Here is a 14,184-nt window from a genome sequence, read left to right on the forward strand (position 1 = left end):
GATGCACTGTTGACTCAGGAATGTATTAGAAGGGAAGAGCTGGATCTCTGCCACTCACTTACATAAGGAAGTAATAATAATAAAAAATAAGACTTTTGTTTTTGCTGTGATCTTCTGGCTGCCCGGATTAAACTCAAAACAACCTTTGATAACCTTTGTATCAATGATTAAAGGCTACACAGAAGCATTTCCCCCTGCCCCCATGTAGAAAGCATGCTTGTTTTTGCTTCCTGCCTCGACATTTTAAGAAATGTTCTTGAATAGCCACCCTGATTCCCAAAGTATTTAAAAATGTAATCCTATGTTGTAAATCCATTCATTTATCACCCACTGGCAGGTTGGCTAGCCGCTTAAGCAACCTCTGAAAAAACGGCAAGTATATTCCAGGAAATCTGAATATTTTGGATTCATTGGTTTAGGAACAAGGCTGTTAAGCATACCATTAAGAGCCATGGTTTTAAAAGCATTGTTACTACAGCTGATCTGCCAGTTTGGAAAACAACAAAACAACCACATGGTACAGCCCTCTGGGGATTATGGCTGCTTCATAATGCATGTGAGGGATCACATGATTCAATGTTTTCCAACATCAGTGTGGAAAACTAGAATGTCAGGTGGAAGCTTCTTCCTTAGTTTAACCCATAGCAAGGTTTTTGTGTGTGTGAAGTGGTTTGTTGTTGTTGTTTTTAAACGTGGGAATTTTCAGCTGTATGATTCCTCCAAGCTCAGACTAGGAGCAGGGAAACCCGGTTTCAGATTTCTACTCAGCCATTATGTTTAATGGTGTCTGCCACTATCTCTTTTGGGATATCTCATAGGGCAGTTGTGAGGATAAAATGGAGACAGAGAACTATGTGCCCTGGGCTCCTTTGATTAACGGTGAGCATTAAACACCATCACCATCAGTACCACATACTTTTTATGAGCCTATATAAGGTTGTATGGGTAGATGGTAGACTAGGTGTGACCTCATCGCTATCTTATGACTTGTATGTCCAGAATGCAGAGAGGACAGTGTGTTCCACATGATCTAGTACAGTGGTACCTCGGGTTACATACGCTTCAGGTTACAGACCCCTGCTAACCCAGAAATAGTGCTTCAGGTTAAGAACTTTGCTTCAGGATGAGAACAGAAATCGTGCTCCAGCGGCACGGCAGCAGCAGGAGGCCCCATTAGCTAAAGTGGTGCTTCAGGTTAAGAACAGTTTCAGGTTAAGAACGGAGCTCCGGAACGAATTAAGTACTTAACCCGAGGTACCACTGTACTGTTTTTGCGTAACTGTCAACCGCTATGCAATACATACACTTGCGTGTTTGTGTTTAAGATTTACTACCTTGCTACTTTGATCTGTTCCACGTCCTTGATCTGTTCCTCTGCATTGGGTCCCCCCCTCCAACAGTTGAATCAAAATCCCCTGTTTATTTCTTCATTGAGGTTCACTATTATTTCTAGGTGAGGCAGTCCCTCCCCTCCCAGTGGCAAATCAAGAACCATCTTGCCTTAAGGAGGAGAAGAGAGAAAAGGCTGCCAGACAGATCTGAATGTAGAGAGAAGGCAAGAGCATATTTCTAAGCCATCCATAAGTCTATGGCAAGACATAGTTTTTGAACCTCCCTGGTTTGTGTATTCTTAGTTTTTTTGCTTTATATCACATCTTGGTACGGCGCTCCATCAATACAATAAATAAAATCACTCAACATAGGGCAGTGCAAATAAACACTGCAAAATTGTAGGCTTGCTAAGTTCCAAACAAAGCCCATTTACAAACTTCTTCTGCAAGTTAAGCTATGAAAAAAAAGTTTCGCCAAAAAACAAGCAAACCCAGTTAAACGTACAACTTGCTCTGCAGACCCCAGCTTCTCTGCAGAAAGGTTTGCTTCTGGATGAAAGCAGAGCTCCTTATATACTTTCGGCTTCTGTGCAGTTATGAAAAGCAGGGCAAGTTCTGCTAAAGGTTAGACATGTCAGGTGACTACTCCACAGCCTTTCATGACATCACAAAAAATGTAGGTGAACATTTCTACTACTGGCTGTTTTCACTTCTAAAATGGGAAAAAATTGAGGGCCAAATTAAACATTATGTGGGGAAGCCACATTTTTCCAACCTGATTAACATAGGAAACCTATCAAAAGGTGCACATGGCTGAGTGGGAATGATATTTCCTCAGCCGACCCAGTGCTTCCCTCAGCTTCATTGCTCCAGGTATTTTTCTTTCCATCGGCATGATGGATCTTTCTTCCTTTTCTGTCCCCAGAAAGGAAATATAAAACAAACAACATCAATGGATATTTCTGCCTACCTTCACTCCTCATTTTGACCTTTTCCTGTTTTGATCTAGGGAGGCTCACTTGCACAAAGTCTGAATCCTGAGGATGTCAATGATAAAAATAATCATTTTCTTCACTACACCAACAAGTTAATACTTTAATCCCGTGATATGATACCTGTTATGTGGCCACACCCTTAACATCATCTGCACTGGAGCAGCTTTGGTGGCCAAAAAGGATTGTCTTCACAGTACAGTCATACCTCAGGTTACAGACGCTTCGGGTTGCGCGGTTTTGGGTTGTGCACCGCGCCGAACCTGGAAGTACCGGAATGGGTTACTTCCAGGTTTCGGTGCTTGTGCATGCACAGAAGCACTAAATCACACTTTGCACATGTGCAGAAGTGCATAATCGTGCCCTGCACGTTCGTGGGTCGCGAACGTGCCTCCCGCACGGATTGCATGTATTGGAACACGTTTTCCCCTCAGTCAACCTCTAGGTTATAAAAGGTAAAGGTACCCCTGCCCGTACGGGCCAGGCTTGACAGACTCTAGGGTAGTGCGCCCATCTCACTCAAAGAGGCCGGGGGCCAGCGCTGTCCGAAGACACTTCCGGGTCACGTGGCCAGCGTGATGAAGCTGCTCTGGCGAGCCAGAGCTGCACACGGAACGCCGTTTACCTTCCCGCTGGTAAGCGGTCCCTATTTATCTACTTGCACCCGGGGGTGCTTTCGAACTGCTAGGTTGGCAGGCGCTGGGACCAAACAGCGGGAGCGCACGGTAAATATTTAAGGATGTGTGGGATGTTAGGGGACGGGTAGTAACTCTGGTGAGGGACATGTTGTGCTCCTTCTGGGGCAGTTTTTCCAGCCTGCACTCAGTTCTCACCAGTGGCTCCTAGAAGCATATGGCAGTGGCCACACCCCGGGAATGGCTTCTACTGGCCAGCTAAACCAGGTAAGGGTAGCTGATTAGGGACTTCCCCTGCATGTGAAGAAAGACTCCAGAGAATTGAGCTGACGAGACCAATAGTGGGTCCAATGGTCAAGAAGGCAGTTTCTGCACGTGCTTTAGAGGGAAGTGAGGACAGGAGAGGAAGTGAGGACAGGAGAGGAAGTGAGGACAGACATCAACCTGCAAAGGTTGCCCATCTAGGAGAAGAAAAACTCCAATCTGGCATCCACTGCCTTGCAGGATGTCTTCAGGAGAGGAAGAGGCTAAGGAATAAACCCTACACAAGCCTGGAGTGGAATCCCTAAGATGGTTAGACGGCACCTTGTATGTCTCCTTCTGACAACTCCTGAACTGATGCCAAACGTATTGCTCCGCTTTCCTTTGGACCACATCAGTGAGTGGATCTCTTGTCATCTGGGCAGCCCAGGACTTCCATACACACTCCTGAGACTTGTGCCCTGAGGAGGTCACCTCACCCACAGAGGCACACTCTATTGTCTCTTGAGGCAGACAGATGTCAAAAAAACTCTTAAGGACATGGTTGCTTATAATCAATGCCATCTTCCTAGTTATATACAGCATGATTTTAGCTGTCTCTTTGAGCGGTGACTCCATTGTTACTTGGATTACTTTGCTGTTGCAGTTCCTTCCTTCCTTCCTTCCTTCCTTCCTTCCTTCCTTCCTTCCTTCCTTCCTTCCTTCCTTCCCTGGATGTTGCTGGACTCCAACTCCCATCAGCCCTAGCCAACATGGCCAATAATTGGGGAATATGGGAGGTGGAGTCTAGCAACGATTGGAGGGAACCCTGGGTGACAGAGATGTGGTACCCAGGCAGTTGCTTACCCAGGCACAGCCTAGGCATAGGCTTGCTTTGCTTCAGAAAAATGGTGGCCTCATATTGCTCCAGACCTTCCCACTTCAGGTGAGAAGGAGGGTTGGTGAATCACTGGGCCATCAGTATTGTTCTGTGGTTACACTTTTGTTTAAATAAAAATCTTAGTGAGGAAAAAAGAATCATACATATGAACAGGTTACATAACCAAGAAGAGAGATTTTATCACAAGGGCAAGGTAAAAATTGAACGATAGCATGTACTATTTGACCAAGTTAAAAATAAACGATTGCGTGTACTGTCTTGAATAGCTGAAGAACACTTTACTCTCCCTTAAGTTCTAGGTACTACGTTTTCTTTCTACCTCTTGTCCTTGTGACAAATCTGTTTGATAAACTCCACTTACGCTCTACTGGAAGGCATCTTTTATCTCAGATCCCTACTAAAAAGTAAACAATAAATTTCATTGTTACGACGTTTGCAACATTGCTCAGGAGGTGTAGCCTTGAAGCACATTACTGGACGTAATGTTCTTGCTGTTCACTTGTAAAGGATTTGTTTTGCAGATTTCTTTGCTGAGTCCTGCCCTCTCAACAATTTGACTAAGCTTTTCTGCTTTATTTTTTAAACATTCTTGGGATCATTCCCTTCTTTAGGTGATTTCCCAGACCTCCTTTACTTACTGTCACTATCATCAATAAAAAAAAATCCTGTTTTTAACAACATTTTAGGCCATAACTGTGGTGTAATTTTCTGTACTCTGATTGTTCCAGTTCATTGAATAACACACACAGTTGCAAAACTCTTTATGCAATATGTTTTATAAGACACGGGAAGGAAAATATATTAGAAGCTAGTGTGGGCAGTTTTGCCATAGACTATTAATATTATATTCTGTCCAATCCTATACATATCTACTTGGAAGTAAGTCCAACTGTCCAAAGCAGAAATGCATAGCATTGCAGCCTTACAGTGCAATCCAATGTATTTTTACTTGGAAGTAAATTCCACTCTGTCTTAATAGCCTGGCTCCCTAATAAGCATGTTTACAATTTCAGCCTTACAGAACAATCCTTTGGGCATCTACTCATAAGTAAATCCCACTAAGTTTAATTGTACTTACTCTCAAGTAAGTGTGTATATCAGCCTTCCCTTGCCTCATGCCTCTTGTTTCAGATTATAACTCTTGTTATTCCCTGCCAGCATAGCCAATGATTAGGGGCGATGGGTGTTGTAGTCGAAACCATCAGTACTATTCTACTGAAATCACTCCTTCCCAAGGCTTTTTTACAGCTGGAAGTCCCTGGAACTCACTTCTGGTCCCTCTCAGGTGGGTGCCATTGCCATGCTAAGAGACCAAGGGAGATGGTCATGGTGAGGTCAGGTACCTCTTTTTCCAGAAAAATAGCACTGCTCCCTCCTTTCCACTCACCAGATCAGTCATCTTTTAAGAAGGAGTGTTGCCTGTTTAGGATGTGTTTTGAGTTTACACATAGCCTGGCCTTCTGGAGTTGACTATTGCTCCACATGAAGTTCACCCTAAAGCCCACCTAACGCTTCCCCGTAACTCCTTGCATTTTAGAAGACCCTTGGTGGTGGTAGGCATGTATTCAGTACAGTGGTACCTCGGGTTAAGTACTTAATTCGTTCTGGAGGTCTGTTCTTAACCTGAAACTGTTCTTAACCTGAAGCACCACTTTAGCTAATAGGGCCTCCCGCTGCTGCTGTGCTGCTGGAGCACGATTTCTGTTCTCACCCTGAAGCAAAGTTCTTAACTTGAAGCACTATTTCTGAGTTAGTGGAGTCTGTAACCTGAAGCGTATGTAACTTGAAGTGTATGTAACCCGAGGTACCACTGTACAGTGATACCTTGGGATGCGAACAGGACGCAAGATGTGATGGCGTGTCTGCACGTGCGGGTCATGTTTTTGCTGCTTCCATGCATGCGCGTGACATCATTTTGAGCGTCTGCGCATGCGCGAGTGGCGAAACCTCAAAGTAATGCACTCCGTTACTTCCGCGTTGCCGCGGAGTGCAACTTGAACGTGCTCAACCCAAAGCACATTCAACTCGAGGTGTGACTGTAGTCTGTGTTTGCCGGAGCTTGAGTCTGGACTAAGGATTCTGAGCCCCTGTGTTCTGATTTGATACATGATATCCAGTCCAGGATTTGGGCCTCTGCCATTGGCCCTTAAACTCTGAGTTATGATTCGCAGCTTGGAAGTTTAGATAGCCAATCACGTTGGGAGTGGGAGTGGCCCAGGCCTTCGGAAATGTATATAAGCAGTTGCTTTGCCCCTGTTGTCTAGTTCTGTTTGTTCAATAAAAATTCTTGCTATGTCTTGCCTCGTTGGAACCCACCTACACTTCAGTAGGCAACCTTGTCTTTCAGGGACGCTTATCTGCCACTTCTGATTTTGTCACTAAGCTTCCAGTGGTTCCCCCTTTCCCGCCCAGAGTTCTCTGAAACACACTTTGAAGGCCACCAAGTGCACCAATCAAATTTACGTATTGCAACACCTCAGTAGAAGTGCTTTTATAACTGTCCTGGATGAAGATTACAATAGACAATGCACAGTGCAGGGAGGAGCAGAATTGCTTTGGCAAGATTACCATCCTAAGGTATTAATTTGCACATCTGCAGCCTGCTCGTGTGCTTACACACTGCACTGTACAGGCTCGTACACATGATTGGGGGGGGAGTCCTGCTTTTATTGCACATTTGCAGTCATGATCGCATCCCTCTCCATGGCTATTCGATGTGTGTGCATTAGAACATCTGAATGGCACTATTTTTGTGAACGTTTGAGAACTTTAAATGTAAAATATAGCAACAAAAATATTAAAACGTGCCTATCGGTGTTGATTTCTTCTTTGGGTGGTAAAGTCATCTGAGGACTCCTAAGACACCTGAAACCAGGGCCGCACCCTGCCTTTAGGACAGAAAGTTGGCCATCCTTTAATTCACCTTATTATCATATTTTCATTGCCGTGGATTTTCTCCAAGCACCGAAATGCCCCGAGCAATCTCCGACAGATGCGGACAGATTCCATTCTCAGAATGCGTTTCAGTTCCTTGGCCATGCTTCTAAACTGACTTTTGTATACTCTTTCAGTGGTTCGAAGCACCGCCTTCCTTTGGGCTCCATAACACTGCTCAAAATTTCTCCGCACATCAACACAACCATGCTCTTGGTTTGCTCTCATTTACTGAGGTTTGCACAGGAGAACAGCTCAGTGGATTGTGACTGCATTCTTATATGCACTTTCTTTTCCACGGAATTCAGTAGGGTTTACATCCATGTAGACCAGGCATGTCTGTTGTCTTTGTCCATGGAGTTTTCTTGGCAGGGATACTGGAGTGGCTTGCCGGTTCCTGCTCCAGGTGGATCACGTTTGGTCAAAACTCTCCACTATGACCTGTTCATCTTCGGTGCCCTGCTCGGCATAGTTCATAGCTTCTCTGAGTTCTTCAAGCCCCTTCGCCACGGCAAGGCAGTGATCCAAACTGCGGGAGGCAGTGGAAGACAGGAGTGCCTGGCGTGCTCTGGTCCATGGGGTCACGAAGAGTCGGACACGACTGAACGACTAAACAACAACAACAACAACAACAGACCAGGCATCCTCAACCTTTGGCCCTCCAGATGCTTTGGACTACAATTCCCATCATCCCTGACCACTGGTCCTGTTAGCTAGGGATCATGGGAGTTGTAGGCCAAAATATCTGGAGGGCTGCAAGTTGGGGATGCCTGATGTAGACACACAGAGGACTGCACCACAGATCCCTCTCTGAAACATGTAAATCTATCCAATTGGACAACAGGAACCTGGTCCTTTTGCTCAGACTCAGTCTTATAAAATCAGCTTGTTTAATCAGGTGGCAATGGCCAGTAAATGCTGACAATTTCTAATCTTTGCTAACCAACTCTGTGATTATTTTTAATGAAGAGCAAGCAAGAAAATAAAAAAAATACATTTTTAAAAAGTTGTATGACCTCCCATTTGAAACTACATTAAGATAATAACCAGAGTCCTTTCTCTGCGAGTCTGCACTGTCTTTTTTTTTTTAAAAAAATTATTAAGTTTTCCAATTTAACAATCCAATAAAGGCCACATTAAAGACATTCCGAATTATAAAATAATTTATAGACTGCACTGTCAAAGATTCTATGGATAGCAACCAGAGAAAAGGGGTTTTAAAGTAATGGCATCATGACTACTGAATGCTCTCGCCAGGGTTGCTCATTTGTAACTTAGGCTGGTTCTACACAGACCTGTTTAACATTATTTCCCCCTGTTAGAATGATATTAGATATATCATTCTAAAACATCACAGGGCATACTTGTTAATTAAAATGTATTTTTAACTTTGATTTCCCCTCCCCAACAAATGTAAAGTAATACCCGGCCACACCATTTTCCAAAATGCTGTTTCTTTGCTTGCAGCTGATCGCGGCTTGCTCTGCTCCATCCTCTTGGTGTCACATTTTAATTCTTCCTTCCTGAAGAAGGAACACCCCCCCTTGAATAGCATTGGAGGGGAGTTGGCATTTGAATGCAGTAAAAAAACTAAGCAAAGGTAAAACACTACATAGGGACATATGAGCAGTGTTTCACCAATATAGCAGCATAAAACGATTAAAAATTAAGCGATAAAAAAGACAAGGTAATAACGCATTATGAACATAAAAAGCAGAATGTCATGTGTCCATCTGCATTATCAAAACCATTCCTTAACGTTAAAAACCGTGAGTGTAGATCCACCCTTAGTCTGATAAGTTTCCAGACAGCACACCAAAGGCTTTCAAACTGATTAGAAAAATATCAATGCTGCTGTTTTACGGCATCATTCTGTACACTAATAGTGTTTTCAGTTCTCAGCATGCTGTTCCTGATTAAACCAAAACAGCATTACCAGCAGCAGGCATGGGGGGCGGGAACCCCAAGATGTGTGTGTGTGTGTGTGTGTGTGTGTGTGAGAGAGAGAGAGAGAGAGAGAGAGAGAGAACTTCAGCTGTGAGGCTCACAAAGCAGTTCAGTGAGTTCAGAGCATGCTGTTGATTGTTGCGAGGGAGGAATGGAACAGAGTGTCTGGAATTCTGAACACTGTAACATTTAGGAGGATGCTTTAGTAAATTATTTTATTTTGGCATGCCTGCTACAACAAGGTCACATCTTGCAGATGGTCTCACTCTGTGTGAATGGAGAACCTGAAAGCTGCAGTGCATCTGAGTTTGATTTGCCACCACCAAAGGGAGAGAACTAGTTCACATCTCTTGCATAATGCCGATGTACTAGATTAGAGAATCTTATTCCTAGATGTTTCCTGCAGTGTATAAAAAGCCTGCTACTCCGTTAACTACCAGTTTAGCTCATTCTGCATTGCTCCTTCACTTCCAATCCTTTAATTGGTTTATTGGTATAATCCTTTCCACACGCTAAGCATGCAAAAAGTGGACTGGCTGATAAAGTCAGAGGCTACAGAAACGGAAACAGAGCCATGGAGGGAGCTGTTATTTTGGTATGCGGAGAGGCTAGCCTTTAACCACTTGAGCAATTTTACATGCAACAGAAACATATTGCTATTGTTACTTGCTGGCTGTGCCGCATCCAGATTCTTTCCTACAAGCAATTGCTTTGCACTGATGAGCACCACATTTCCCAGTCCCTGGAACTGAAATAGTTTTGGGCAGAGAAACTATAATTCTTTCTTCGAATGCAAAACCTGCAGCAGTGGTGAAGACGGAGCCAAAGACAGGCATAACCTAACGAGAGATGGAGCCAGTTAATTCTAATTTTGTCCCCATCTTCTTCCTCGTTGAAAAATACAAGGCCAACACTGAGATGAAGAAAGAAAAGCTGAAAGGTAGTGCCATCCACTTGGCAGGGACGGCAAAACTGCCAATTTATTATCCATTAAAGTTATGGCAGCAAGGACAAATAATATGGTGTATACACAGAATTGGTGTATGATTTTTGCCAGTATTTCAATGGTTGCAGAGGCATTGCCTATTTCTTTAGTTATGAAATACTATAACTATGTGGTACAGTGGTTAGATGAAGGGGTGCCAACCTTTTTGGGCCCATGGGCATATATGGAAACATGAGAAAACCTGTGGGAGGGGGCACCTGCCACAGTCCCACATGCCCCTTATGTCAGGAGCACATCCTACTCCTGAGTAGGACCCTGGCAGAGACACATGCCCGACTGGCATGTTTTCTCCCTCCTGGTCTTTCATTCAGGAGCTTCAAAAGCTTTCCTCAGCCCAAACATCACAGCGACCGATGCCAACAGACATCGGCACACTTAGGGATCTGCAGAGTCTTCGCAGCTTGTGTAACAGATCTCAGCAACTCAGCATTTTGGCTAATCTACTTTATTTACATATAAACACACACGGAGTACTGCAACATGGCTCCCTCTCTCTTTAGCATCAGACAGCAAAGAGAGAGAGAACAAAGGACAATACGGAACAAAGTAACACAAACATCCTGTCTCCCGTCACTTCCCACTTTGTGGAGTCAAAATATACACCGTCATGTGATAGACAAAAATCCCATGACTGCAATCATGGAGCAGGAATTCTAACACCTTATTGTCCCTGCAACTCCCCCCAGTGCAACCCCACACCCCAACAAACACTCCCAGCCACCCCAGCCCCGATACAGAACCTCCTGCAACCTTGTAAACAGCCCCACACATTCTGACACACCATCCCTCAGCCCCCCCATACCTTGACACACGTACACCCACAACCCCAATACTCCCCTGCACCCCAACACACACTAACTTCACACGCTCTGACAACTCCCATACCCCTAACCCTACGTACCCAGACGCACACAAACCACAACTCAGAAATAACATATTTAACTTACATAAGGAGCCTACAGACATGGGTCAACTCACGGGCAGATTTCTCTTGCAGTACAGTAGGGCTGAGTTACTTCCTAAGGCAATGCAGGAGAAAGACAACAAGGGGCGTCTTGGCTGGTCGCAGGTACTCCCTTCCTCCCCACCTAGATTTGGGCCTGAAAGACCAAGGAAAAGTGTGGGTGCATGGAAGATAAATAAAGGGTAAAAGACCGCTGGACGGTTAAGTCCAGTCAAAGGTGACTATGGGGTTGCGGTGCTCATCTCACTTTCTGGCTGAGGGAGCCAGCGTTTGTCCACAGACAGATTTCTGGTTCATGTGACCAGGATGACTAAACTGCTTCTGGCGCAACCAAACACCCAACAATCTCGTTTGGACTACTGCAATGCAGGGCTACCTTTGAAGATGACCCAGAAACTACAACTAATCCAGAATGCGGCAGCTAGACTGGTGACTGGGAGCGGCTGCCGAGACCACATAACACCGGTCTTGAAAGATCTACATTGGCTCCCAGTATGTTTCTGAGCACAATTCAAAGTGTTGGCGCTGACCTTTAAAGCTCTAAACGGCCTTGGTCCAGTATACCTGAAGGAGCATCTCCACCCCAATCATTCTGCTCGGACACTGAGGTCCAGTGCTGAGGGCCTTCTGGCGGTTCCTTCACTGCGAGAAGCCAAGTTACAGGGAACCAGGCAGAGGGTCTTCTCGGTAGTGGTACCCACCCTGTGGAACGCCCTCCCACCAGATGTCAAAGAGAACAATAACTACCAGACTTTTAGAAGACATCTGAAGGCAGCCCTGTTTAGGGAAGCTTTTAATGTTTAACAGACCACTGTACTTTAATACTTTGTTGGAAGCCACCCAGGGTGGCTGGGGAGACCCAGCCAGATGGGTGGGGTATAAATAAATTATTATTATTATTATTATTATTATTATTATTATTATTAAGCCAGAGTGCATGGAAATGCTGTTTACCTTCCCGCCACAGTGGTACCTATTTATCTACTTGCACTGTTGTGCTTTCAAACTGCTAGGTTGGCAGGAGCTGGGACAGAGCAATGGGAGCTCACCTCATCGTGCGGATACGATCCGCTGACCTTCTGATTGGCAAGCCCAAGCGGCTCAGTGGTTTAGACCACAGGAAACTGTAAGCACATTACATCACACAATATCCTTGTTGATCATGGGGCATGTCTCTTAAGCCATTAGCCTTATCTTCCAATTTCCTTGCTTTGTGGGGCTTGAGCCATAGTAAGATAGCCTTAACTCCAGTCTTAAACTGGTAGGTTTTTAATCATTGACTTGTGCCATCAATGTACCTGGTGCAGTAACAGGGCTAAAGAAGATAGGACCTTGGTGAAGAAAACCTCCTCTTCCTCTCTTCAAATGAGCTGCACTGGCTTTATTTCCCAATTCATTAATCTGAAAAGGCTACTTCCCTGTTAAGTACTGTGATTATGTAGCTTTTTCTGAAGCCTCATCCAGTTATATTCATATTTAATGATGAGTAGCCCACCGTTAACAGGATGTGGGTGGCGCTGTGGTCTAAACACAGAGTCTAGGGCTTGCTGATCAGAAGGTCGGTGGTTCGAATCCCTGCAACAGGGTGAGCTCCCATTGCTCAGTCCCAGCTCCTGCCCACCTAGCAGTTTGAAGGCATGTCAAAGTGCAAGTAGATAAATAGGTACCGCTCCGGCGGGAAGGTAAACGGCGTTTCCGTGTGGTGCTCTGGTTCGCTAGAAGCGGCTTAGTCATGCTGGCCACATGACCAGGAAGTTGTACGCCGGCTCCCTCGGCCAATAAAGCAAGATGAGTGCCACAACCCCAGAGTCGTCTGTGACTGGACCTAACGGTCAGGGGTCCCTTTACCTTTACCTTTAGCCCACCGTTAAGACGTTATTGTTTTGCCAAGGTATAAATGAATCACCTTTTGTATCTTCAGCTTCACAGAAGGCCTGTGTTATTTGTCGTCTTCGAGTCTAAACAATTTCTGCTCGTGGTTATAAAATATGCTTATGCAATGCAAACCACCAGCCTGCTTGAATCCTGTTTAAACTTGTTATGTTTGTGAGGCTCTTGCCGGAGTCCTTATCCAACTCTTTGCTGTGTTCCTGCCAAACTTTTAAAATATGAAGCACAGGCCTTGCGTCCCAATTCTGCAGAATGCCAGTTCTGTCGCCACATGTTGGCAGCGACGTATTTATCTTTGCACAAGGTTTTTTTGCAGCAAGGTTTACTTCGCAATCCTGTGGAAAACCACCCCCACCCCCATTTTATTGTGCTGTTTTGCTCTTTTCATAGCAACCACTAGAATAAACCAGATATTTATATGGTTCGGGGAAGAACAATAAAAACAGAAGAAGTATTCATCTCAAGTTTTAGGTCATAAAGTGCATTACTGAGTGAAATCAGGCCAGCTTACACACAGCACATTTTTGTTTTGAGGAGGATATTTTGTTTGGGCATCACTCATCTGTCCTGGGGTGTGGTTCCAGAGATATTGGGATAGGCTTTTGAGGGGGACAAGGAGGTTCCTGCTGGAAGTTGAAGAGGACACTGATTGGACCATGGTACAGAACAACTAACAACATTTACTTATTTTATTTTTTTAATTATATTTTATTAAGTTTCAACAGTTTTGGTACCTCAGGTTAGGTACTTAATTCGTTCTGGAGGTCCTTTCTTAACCTGAAACTGTTCTTAACCTGAAGCACCACTTTAGCTAATGGGGCCTCCTGCTGCCACCGCGCCGCCACTGCACAATTTCTCTTCTCATCCTGAAGCAAAGTTTTTAACCCGAGGTAATATTTCTGGGTTAGCGGAGTTTGTAACCTGAAGCGTATGTAACCCGAGGTACCACTGTACAGTCAAAACACAATTTCATCTTTTCTCTTATTTTTTTTGACTTCTCACCCCCTTTCCAATGGAGTTGTTGTTTTTTCCCTTGTGCTGCCCCCTATCTCCTATCAAATCATAACCACAATATTATAATCTAATTAGTTCTGTTGCTCATAGCTTGAATCCTGCTCACGGGTTCATCATACTGCTTCTGCCCCCGCCCTCCCCCCGTTGTTGATTCTGCCGCCACAGAGCTGCCGCTGCTTCTGCCACCTGGTAGGCCTGCTGACAGTCTGGCAGTCGCAGATTATTTGTATTCACTTATCACTGTACTTTGGATTGTCCAGAATACCACCATTTGTAGCCAAGCTCCAAACCAAAAGTCTGAATTTGGATGCATTTTAGCTTGCCTGCTGC

Source organism: Podarcis tiliguerta (genome assembly GCF_965153285.1).
Source record: "Podarcis tiliguerta genome assembly, chromosome: 9".
Lineage (NCBI taxonomy): Eukaryota > Metazoa > Chordata > Lepidosauria > Squamata > Lacertidae > Podarcis > Podarcis tiliguerta.